Genomic DNA, 11,519 nt, shown 5'->3' on the forward strand with positions numbered 1-11,519 from the left:
AAAAAGAAGGCATTATTATTTAGTATACATCTATCATAGAATTTCGAAAGATAATTTACTAACTACGAAATTGGTTATTACATGAAAAATTATTTGATTGTTGATATCCCAGATTAAAAAAAAAAAAGTTATCTGCAAAAGCAATATTTGCATGTCAATTGTAGCATTTACTACCATAATCACTTAATTTGATTAATTGAAAATATCTTGTGATTTCTTTAAATTTCAATTATGTGTATTCATTTTATTTTAATTATTGTAAATGTTGACGCGTCACCACCATAAAAATACGCAAACTTAGTTCCCAAAATACCTTGCAACCATACTTGATCATTCGGATGTAACTGCCGGGTTAAGGTCACGGCACCAATTTGGTCTTCATCGTCGTAACTGTTACTATGGTCTATGGATGTTTGTGAAATATCTTTCCCATTCAGACTAACGTAGTAACGAGCACCAGGGGTGAACGACATCAGAGAAGCAGTTATTATGTACAATCCTTCATGTTCGCACGTGAACCTTCCTGTAGCCCGAAATGCTGTCAGGTTGGTGATGCCTACACTATACTGTACTTCATCACATTTTATTATGGCATTTCCTATTTTTCTGCCTGACGATGGAGATGCTGTAATGGCAACTAAAATAATTGAAAAATGATGTGAATTAGAGCTCAACAAATTGAATACATAATCAGTATTATTGGCAAATATCGTATTCAATTCTATTATCCACGAAAGGTGTTATTAATATGAATGATAAGATATTAATGAAGAACTACGATGTCTTAGTTTTTAATGTCAATTTTCAGTATTAGAAGGTGCTTTAGATTATCATATTGTACTACAAAAAGAATGTGTGATTTGTTTTAATTCAAAATAAGGACAGATCCCTTTATGTGGTTTATATTCTATTTGATATATCGCAAGTTGCATATTATTCAACAATATTTATCACTCAGGCTAAATATCAGAGGCACTAATGATATATACCAATAATTTAATTATGGATGTAACACGTCTTCTGATTGGCATATGTCGTTTTGTTTATCAGCTCATAGACATAATTTTGTCATGTGACCGTGACGTCATCAACGTTTTTCAAGCTTTACTCCGATTTAAAATGGAATGAAGAATTAAATTATAAGAAATGAGTAATATTTTTCTGTTTATTCAAAATATCTTAAAAAAATGTGGTGCACACTTTAAAATAACACGGTAGGCGGGTTATTCAGTGTGCACCACATTTTGTATGTTATTTTTTCATAGACAGAAAAATATTACAAACGTCACGCACGCTGTTCCTACAACCCCTATGATTTAAAACAGAATCTTCGAACTTTCCTCCGCAAAACAAAATAAAATGTTAACAAACACTAATCACTATAAAAACTAATTCAGTATATGTTTTCCTTTATGTTCTTATAGCTCTTGGTCATATGCTTAGTAATATCTAGTATATTTGAGGATTAAAACAACAAAGCTATGTGAAAAAAACGGATGTCCAACGTTACATTTTTGAACAACTGTTTTATCTCTTATGTATAGTGATCCTATTTCTTATTCTCTGATCTTCCCGAAACTTGGCAGAAGCAACGAAGTGTGTCATTTCTTTGTTAAATTAAAGCCGTTCTTTTGTCGAATTTCGTTTGACTCGGTGGCTGCATATTAAGCTGGAATAAGAAAAATGTCCAATGACGTTTTTCGTTGACTTAACGGCTGAAAGGTAGTTTTATAAGTAGACATAGCTAAAAATGTCTAAAAAATGTGAGATAATTATAACATCTACCGAAAGAACAAACATTTGCCTCATTTTTCTTGAGTTCAAAAATTGTAGATTCTATAAAACCATCTCTACACAGTCGTTTTTCAAGCGGTAGCCATTTTGTCCAAGTTGATATTTCATTTGTCCAAGCAATTAATGCGGGTTTTTTACCTGATATTTCAATAAGTAATTTATAAGTTGCCAAAACAAAGGTTAGATAAACGAAAAGAACATAAAGTCTAGATTCTTTTTTTATTAACTGCATGTTTGGGTCTTACAGGAATAAAATGCTACGAAACATTACAAACGGTAGCCATTTTGTCCAAACGTCGAAAAACGTCGAAAAATCCAACAAACGCTTTTTTTCGACGTTACATGTGCAAAATTTGTTCCATTGTATATTCCTGATACTTGAAACGAATCGCATGGTGAAATTTAAAAAAAAAATTGCTGGTTGTTGAAAAAAAACCCCACGGTACATGTTGTGCATGAAACGGAGGTAACTGAAAGACTTATCGGAAACAGCGACAAAAACAGTTTCATTGAATTAATGCAACCCCGTATTATACGGACGATTCAGGAGAAGATTAGTACATTTTAAAAGCAAGCTACTCCAAATGACCGGGAAAATAATTTTCAAGATCGGGTTATAATAATTGTATTTAATGGTTGTATTTCGACAAGTTAGTTATGTGTCAAGCAAATTTTAATACAATTCAATTCAAATCAATCAAGGGTAAATATGTTTTTATTTACTTGCAGAGTGTCGGATATATTTGTATTACTATAGGGTTGAATCAAGATATGAAAAATTTACAATGACAGATGATATGCACCATGCAATTTTAGCTGCCTGCGATTAAAGTTTTGTTATAATTCATTTATTGAAAACTGTATACTTCTGTCCCATTTTTCCTTCCTTCAAGTTCATTACTTACAACAATACAACATTTTAAGGTGAATTAAGGGTAAAAATTATTTAATCGATTTCCTAAACTTGAGGTAAATAAATTCATGGTAAATAGACATCACAAAATTAATAGAGACAGCTTTAGAATCAACCAACCACATAAAAAAAGCAAATGAAACTTGCAAATTGAATAAATGTACGTCAAAAGTTTCAGAAAACTCTCTTTGACGTCGTGGTGGTGTAACGTCGTGTTGTAGGAACATCTTGCGCAACGTTACTGTAGTCATTCCTTAATTTATATATTTCTTTCCTTTCTTCATTATACTCATTAGATAGAGGATTTTGTTTATTTTTCAGTATATAAAGAATACTTAAAATCTTTGACCTATACCTGTTAATATTACAAATGTTATTTCAAATGATCGATCGGAGCTTATGTTTTAATGTGCATAAGGACAGTCTATTTGAAGATGTGTGTGATAAGGATGATTGACGTTATAATTATTATTGAATTCGAATCACCCATCAGTGTCACCAAACGCATATACAAAAAAACTGAGTGTATGATATGGGACGAATAACTTACACTTCATTGATGAGATTATCCCAAAAATCCTGTCTATAGATAGACTGATCTTAAATACGCGAACTTCTTAAACCCCGCCCAGTCAAGTGAAAAAAATCTAGTAATACACACGTAGAACATTATACAATTTAATGTTTTACATTCCTCATATAGTACGCTTAGAAAAGATATCGGAAACCGGAAAATATTTGTATTTTGTTGTTGCCATTTAGATTTAGAACCTCCATCTTTATAAAGCGCCAAATAAATTAAAATTGTGCTGGCTGCAGCCAAAATGTGATATCCCAACTTCGGTTTTACAAGCACCAAACATACTTTATCATCGCTGTTCCTCTGGTCAGTAAATGTTTTTTTAGTCTTACCTCTTTCTGCATTCTTGTTTATCTGTGTCAGCAACAACGATAATGTCAAATTGTCCTGTTTTTCTGTTGCTTCCATTTTACGGATTATTTCAGATGTTGTCGAATTTTGATTCTGCTCAAGTCTCGCTAATTGTTTAGAATGATTCTTTTCTACCTCTCGAAGCTTCATTAAGTTATTGCTTGAGTTTGTATTTAATGCTCTCAGTTCAGCTTTTTGTTCTGTGGTAATATTATACAAGGCAAGCAAATCTTTACTATTTGTACGTTCGTTTACAGATAGAGAATGTGTTTGAGCAGAAATTGCCTGAAATTCCTGTTGCAAAGTTTTAATTTCCTGCAATGGTTTAATGTTTCCCAGTTGTTTCAAATCAAAAACGTCGTTGCTTATTTCAATGGTTTTGTTTTGTACCGACAACAATTGGCTTTTTATCAAATAGAATTCATCATTCAAAGACTGCAATTGATTATACTTGCGTTCTAAATCCGTATATTTGATTTCAAGATCAATGTACCTTTGTTCTAACGTTGCATATGCTTGGCTAGAAACGCTTTGATTGTCGCTCTTTATAAATTTCTGATCGATATCATCAAACCGTTGTCCCAGTTGAGAAGTTAGTATGGCAAGAGCATTGTCGACGTAGTGACGTAATTGTTGATCTTCTAAATGTCTCGCCTTAGTCTCAGCATAAAAATCCGACGCCGTCACATATATATTTGATGTTCCTGATGGACTATTAGTACTTTGTGTCTTATCCAACAGAAACCCATCAGCAAAGAGAAACACAAGAAACAAAGGAAAAAACTTCGTCGCCATACTTATGTTGACAAAGGATAATGTAAGGTTGAACATTTCATTTATTGATTTAATGATAAAATTTATCTATTGAAAATATCTATGTTTGCATTTAGTTATCAACTATATCATCAACATACTAATGTTATATGTGCAGGTACAATAAACAAAATGAACTTTGTTACTGATACAAATACAGTCCTCGTAACGTTGAAGTTAATAAACCCAATGATGCCCGATCGGTGTGCGAACACTGACGAAAGATGCACGAATGCAAACGAACGTTGCCCGAAGATGAACGAACACTGAACGAACCATGTACAAACTTTATTGTATGTATGCTCTTGGTCAACATCAACCTTAGAAACCGACTAGGAGATGTGATACAAAGGAAGAACTTGGGCGCAGGGTACGTATCGGTAGATTAATTTTTGCATTTGCCTTTACAGTTCTGTGTTGACACGAACTATCATTGATATGGTCAGAATTATAAATTAACTGTTTACCAAACTTTTATATTTCAAATACTAACTTTAAAGGCTTTTCTACCTCAGGAATATATAACCTTATTTTAAATTTAGCTTTAAAATTGTGCTGGATACAGCCACAATATCATATCCCGACTAAGTTTTACAAGCAATAAAAATACGTTATCATCGCTGTTCCTCTTGCACTGTACTTAAATGTGTGTAAGGCATTTTCATGAAACAGTAAAAGACTCTTCAGTCTTACCTCTTTCTGCATTCTGGTTTATCTGTTTCTGCTTCATCGATAATGTCAAATTCTCCAGTGTTTCCGTTGCTTCCAACTTACTAATTATTTCAGCTGTTGTCGAATTGTGATTTTGTTCAAGTCTCACTAATTGATTGGGATGATTCGTTTTAGTCCAGTCAGTTCAGCATAAATTTGACCCTAAGCTTGAAGTAATTGCAACAGAAGATTTTTAAGTTTTAATCTTGAGCATTATACGCTTTTTATACAAAGAAAAAAGTCCAACACAATCTAGCTTGAGGAAAACTGAAAAAAACAATTTTTAAATTGCTATGGAGATTTGCATTGAGATGGGAAATAACTCTGCAAAAAAGGCAGAAATATCAATAAAAATTGATACAAAACCATACCTTTACCGCTTGTATTCAACAGAACGTATTGATTCTTGAAATTTTAGCCGTCTTTAGAGTATAACAAACAACTCTCAAGGTGTATTCATATCTTTTATCAAGCTACAATCTAGATTTCATTTAAGAATTGAATGCTTCTTTTTGTAACTTCAATGGGGTGTAAAAGCGTTGACCGAAGTAAATTTTGTATGAAGCGCTTCCACTAAAAATGTGCGCACGGTCAACGCTTTTACAACCCTATGAAGTTACAAAAAGAAGCATTCAATACTTATAATTACATTTGTTAGCTATGATCATAAAACACGAATTTTATAATTGTTTTATTTAATTCACCTGTGCACTTTATTGTGGGACCACGTGTTATCATGAATGAAAAGTTTTATTCAGTGATGCAATTGCTTTAGGAATAAAACGTGATGTGCAGTTAGTCAATCAGAATAAAGTATTATGATGAAACATACATCTAATGTAATTATAATTCATTAGTTAAAGTATCTTGAAAGATGCTGATTAAATGTAATTTACAGATATAAACAATACCAAATATTTCCTTTTTTTTCAAAATGGTCACAAAGCCTTCTTATTGAAAAAGTGCAAAAAAAAAAAAAAAAATACCCATAACACTTCAATTTTGTACATTTCATGAGAAGAAGATTATATAATGTAGTCAAATACGAACTTTTAACCTCATCAAAGTGTCTGACTTTACATGAAGTTTAAGAAAATCAACCTAAAAACTGACAAAAAATGGCTAATTTTTGCGGAGTTTTCTCCCTTTGCAATATTAATTTCCATAGGAAATAAAAAATGCTGATTTTGATTTTATGGGACTTTTTCTGTGTATATTTCAGGCTGAATGCTATAAATTTGAACTAACACATTTTCTGTTGCAATTAGTTTAAGGTTTAAACTTAGTTTGACTGGACTAATTCTAGCTCTCGAAACTTCATGAATTGGTTGCTTGAGCTTGCGTTTTATAAATTTTGTTCTATCGTAATGTTATATAAGGCAAGGTAATCTTGACTATGTACACATTCTTTTACAGTAAAAGAATGTATTTGCCTGAAATTCCAGTTGTAAAGTTATAATTTCCTGCAATGGTTCAATGTTTCCAAGTTGTTTCAAATTATTAACGTCGTAACTTATTTCACTGGTTTGGTTTTGTACCGACAACAATTGACTTTTTATTAAAACGACTTCATTATTCACTGTCTTCAATTGATTATACTTGCTTTCATAATCCGTATAATTGCGTTCAAGATCAATGTACCATTGTTTATAAAGATGCACATGCTTGGCTAGAATAAATATCAAACGACTTAAAACCAACATTTGTTTCCGCTGGGGAAATGCCTGTACCAAGTCAGGAATATGACATTTATTTTCCATTCGTTCTGCTGATTGGTGTAGTCGAGTATTCGATTGGTCATGTTTATAAAGGTCCTTTTTGAAATAACCATGGAATTAAGTATTTTGTTAATACTAAATGCGTCCGTGATCTCTAGCTATCATAAGGTTATTCTAGCAACCTATAATTAAGTTACTGTAAATGTGATTTTTTTTATAATTTAAAGTTATGTTTAAGACCGCAGTAGAATACATCACTGATCTTGGATATTCACTGCTTCTTAATGAAATTGCAACAAGAGCTCCAACAATATTAATAGAGCTAAAGTACTTTTTGGTACACAGTAAATGCGAAAGTAGGATTCTGACACACAATTGGTTATATGACATATTGAAAGGGAAAAAAGTAATAAAAAGAATAGAGAGCTCAAAGGAAAATGCCTGCACCAAGTCGGGAATATGACAGTTCTTGTCCATTCGTTTTTGATGCGTTTTGTTATTTGATTTTGCCATGTGATTATGGACTTTCCGAATTGATTTTCCTCTGAGTTCAGTATTTTTGTGATTTTGCTTTTTAAAACATTCCCTTAAACCTGTCCAAATCAAACACTCGACTAAATCATTCAACGAACGAATGGAACACAAACGTTAATATATCTAACTTGAAACAGACATTATTATTAGCGGAAGAAAACTTGTTTAACAATAGCATACACCAGGACGGCTGTGGTTTAAAATTACATACAGATGAGGATTAAACTGTTGAATTAATTGGATTGCGTTGAATCAACAGATCTGTACTAAGGACAAACGATTGTCAAAACGAAAACATTCCGATTTACCATTAATCATATCTTCTTAAAGCTAGCCCAAATCCAGATTTACCAACCGTGTCTACCTGTCTGAAATACAAAAAAGCTTGATTTTCATTGTCTAGGTTCACCTGGAGATAAAGTGTTCAAATTTTCGAGTATTACCGTTACTCTTTAATGTCGCTTTTTATTTTTTACTCTTATAGTTGATATGTTTCCCTCAATTTTTGTTTGTTACCCGTATTTGTTTTCTTTCAATCGATTTATGACTTCCGAACAGCGGTAAACTACTATTTCCTTTATATTAACTTGCGCAGAACAAAAAAGATCAAAAATCATGAGTGGTTTGACCGTTATAACCTAATTCATATTAACCATTAACAATATGACGGATGTCACTAGTTGAGCAGAAAATAAGTACCATTGTGGATCACTTGAAATCACCCCTAGTTTTTGGTGGGGTCACCCTTAGTTTATCGTGGAGTTTAAATTTCTACAATTTGATGTAGTGTTTTGTTGCTTTTTTGTTTTTTCGTCGTCTTTGTTTTTTGTATGTCATGGCGTTGTCAGTTTCAATTCTACTGATGAGTTTTGATTAACATTGTTATCATCTGTCTGGACAAACAATGACCTACACAAGGACAAATATGTTACCACGATATTACCAAAGTAGTGTACTTGCTGGAGAGGAAAAAAATCACAAGGAAAATTCAAAACGGAAAGTCTCTAATTAAATTGCAAAATCAAAAGCTCAAACACATCAAACGAATAGACAACAATAGTAATTTCTGACTTGGTACAGGCATTTTCTTAATTAATGGTGGATTAATCATAGTGTTATAGCTAACTTAACCTCTCACCTGTATGACAGTCGTATAACATTCCGTTATATATTGACAACGATGTGTGAACAAAACAAACAGACATAATAGGTAAAAATGTCAAACATAGGGCACAGCAATTTACTTTAGTCTGATATATATATTGATGTAAATTTGACAAGTAAACACAATATTTTCGGGTTTTAAAGACTGGCATAAGAATACACTCTTTATGTAACTATAAAAAAAAACGCATGTGTAATTTATTTAAGAAATAACATAAAAAATGTGGCGTACACTGAATAACGCGCGTACCACATTTGTTTTATGTTCTTTCGAATAGACAGAAAATATATTACAGCCATTCCTTCTAATTTGATTTTAAATTCCATTTTAAGCCGGAGTAAATCATGAAAATGTTTTGATGACGTCACGGTCACATGACAAAATTACGTCTTTGAGCTGATAGAAAAAAACACCGTCTTCAAACAGAAGACACGATATAGCCAACATTAAATTATTTAGCCAGATAAATCATAAAGTGCATACACTTTGACCTCAGCCACATGTAAGTACTCTGTTCCTCGTATTGTCAATTTCACATAACGTGCCTTTTCCTCATACTGACATCCAAGCACAAAATGTTCTCCAAGTTCAGCCGGTCCTGCGTATTGGGTACATAGATGCAGGTTATTTAATGAAGTACCAACCATAATGTCCAGGTCATGCAGACGTCGTCCTGAAATAAAATAAAAGTTAACCTATTTTCCTATTCTTAGATTGCAGTTTATTTCTGTGTTCATTGTTCGTATGGGTAACAAGTACCCGGTCACGTCAACTTGTATTTGTAGTTTTTGTATTTTTATCCATCTAATGAGTTTAGCATTTTTCAACTGATTTTTATAGTTCGTTCGTTTTTATGTTGTACTGTTTCACCACTGTCCCAGGATAGGGGAGGGTTGAGATCCCGCTAACATGTTTAACCCGCCACATTCTCTATGTATATGCCTGTCCCAAGTCAGGAGTTTGTATTTCAGGGGTTGTCATTTGTCTATGTGTTACGTTTTTGTTTTTCGTTCATGTTTTGTTCATAAATGAGGCCTTGTTTTTCATGTTACTAATAATGCATTCCCGTTTGCATTTAATTACTGATTTTTCTAGTTTTTACTTTCACGTTTGGTTTGAAATTTCCTCCTTATCTTGAATACGTCAAGAGTACAATTTTTCGAAATTTGAATAATTTATCTACAATGCTTAAGAGCAATTCTCTGTAACCACCAACCAACTACCTTGCAGTCATTCAAAACTTTGACGAATTTAGCATCGAAAAACAACTACTGTGCAGTCATTTGTAATCAAAACTAGGTTTTATTTTATGATATTTGTAAATATTTTTCAGAAACATGAAACTTAACAAACAAAATAGCAATGTCATTCATATATAAAAAAATATTTTGGCTGAATCTTGTCACAACCGCAGAAGCAGAGGTCATTTTTCAATATAGTTCAGAAGACAAATTTTACACATTTTGTATGAACAAAATAGACATTTTTGCATCCACCCCCATTTAACCTGTGGTTGTGAATGGAAAGAATCAATTATTTTTTATCAAAAATTATAACAAAATGTTCGGGAAATTAGGTTCTAGGATGGTTGCTATGGAAACAAATATGTGTCATTTTTGCCTTTTTTTGTAGCCGTTTTATTAAAAGAATCCACAAAAAGTACTTATTATTGAATGACTATGATGTGCAAACTATTGGCAATTAAATTACCATAAATTTGTCCAAAGGTAAAAGGTCATTGGTGACCTTGACCTTTGACCTTGTGTTTATTAATTGAATTTTGAAAGGAAAAGTAATAGAAAGAGGCATACTTTATATGGAGAATATGATCAGGAGGTTTTAAGCACCTTTTTATTAACATATGAAAAATAAGTCAAGTTCATGTCAAAAATGCTTAGTAACCACCCTTATTTGATAAAAAAAAGTACCTAGCAACCATACATGATTTCATTCAGGACTATATTAACTATAACATAGACCTTACTTCAAAGGTCTAGGGGTGTCATCACATTAGTTGTAAAAATCATTCATTTATAGTGTAAAACTGCCTAGCAACCATTTATTTATATTAGGAATATGCCTAGCAACCATCAATTATATTGAAAAAAGTGCAAAGCAACCATTTAATTATTTAGAAAAACTGCACAGCAACAGTTCATTGTAGGTTTCATTGGGGCAAAAATTAAAACAAATAATATTAAGAACACACGTCTAATCCGGAATAGTAAATTATATAGCAAATTTAATTTCATGAGACTGATTACACATATATACAAAAATTTAAAAGATGTCGTCTGATGAGACAACTCTCCAGAAGACAACCAAATGTTATTCAAAGACAAGTTCTTTATATCTATAAGAAGAAAAGAAAAGAAATATAACTGCTAAGAGATCGACCAGTCTATGTTGGTTGGGGTTGGCCTTTCAAGTAAAGAAGTTATGCATAGACAAAATATTCATTTTCACTCGTTATACCTTATAAGGCTCGATTATTTATTTCATATTTTTCGTTGAATTTTTTTTTCATTGCGTACACACCGTTTTTGTATTTTAAAAAGTTAATCTTAATGTACAGAAAATTGTTTTTAGCATGTTTTGGGCAATATTATTTATCTTAATAACCTTTGACCTTAATGTCAACTTTCAGGTCATTGAATGCACAACATGTCGAAAGTGATTTTTATTTTGTATTTGTCACTGTTTTAGAACTATGTAAATAGCAATGTCAAAATTTTTCTTCAAAATACCAAAAAATGACACTTTTATGTTCCCATAGCAACCACCCTAGGAACCTATTTCCCAACCTTTAATGATAAATTATTCCTAGGCAACAGTCGTAGTTTACATTTATCACTTTAGTATAATTGGTTGTGGATGCAAAAGTGTATAATTATGTCATGCAAAATGCTTATTATTTGTCTTTTTGAATACATTGAAAAT

The 11,519-nt window shown here is 32.0% G+C and overlaps 1 long non-coding RNA gene across 1 annotated transcript; it reads right to left on the reverse strand.

Moving 5' to 3' along the window:
• Nucleotides 1–229: 229 nt before the first annotated feature.
• Nucleotides 230–4,426, reverse strand: LOC143081776 (uncharacterized). Its single transcript, XR_012980080.1, has 2 exons — nt 3,620–4,426; nt 230–637 (listed from the first exon to the last, which is right to left on the reverse strand). It is a non-coding gene; the product is annotated as an uncharacterized LOC143081776 (long non-coding RNA).
• Nucleotides 4,427–11,519: the final 7,093 nt, after the last annotated feature.

Source organism: Mytilus galloprovincialis, chromosome 7 (genome assembly GCF_965363235.1).
Source record: "Mytilus galloprovincialis chromosome 7, xbMytGall1.hap1.1, whole genome shotgun sequence".
In the NCBI taxonomy this organism is placed as follows: domain Eukaryota; kingdom Metazoa; phylum Mollusca; class Bivalvia; order Mytilida; family Mytilidae; genus Mytilus; species Mytilus galloprovincialis.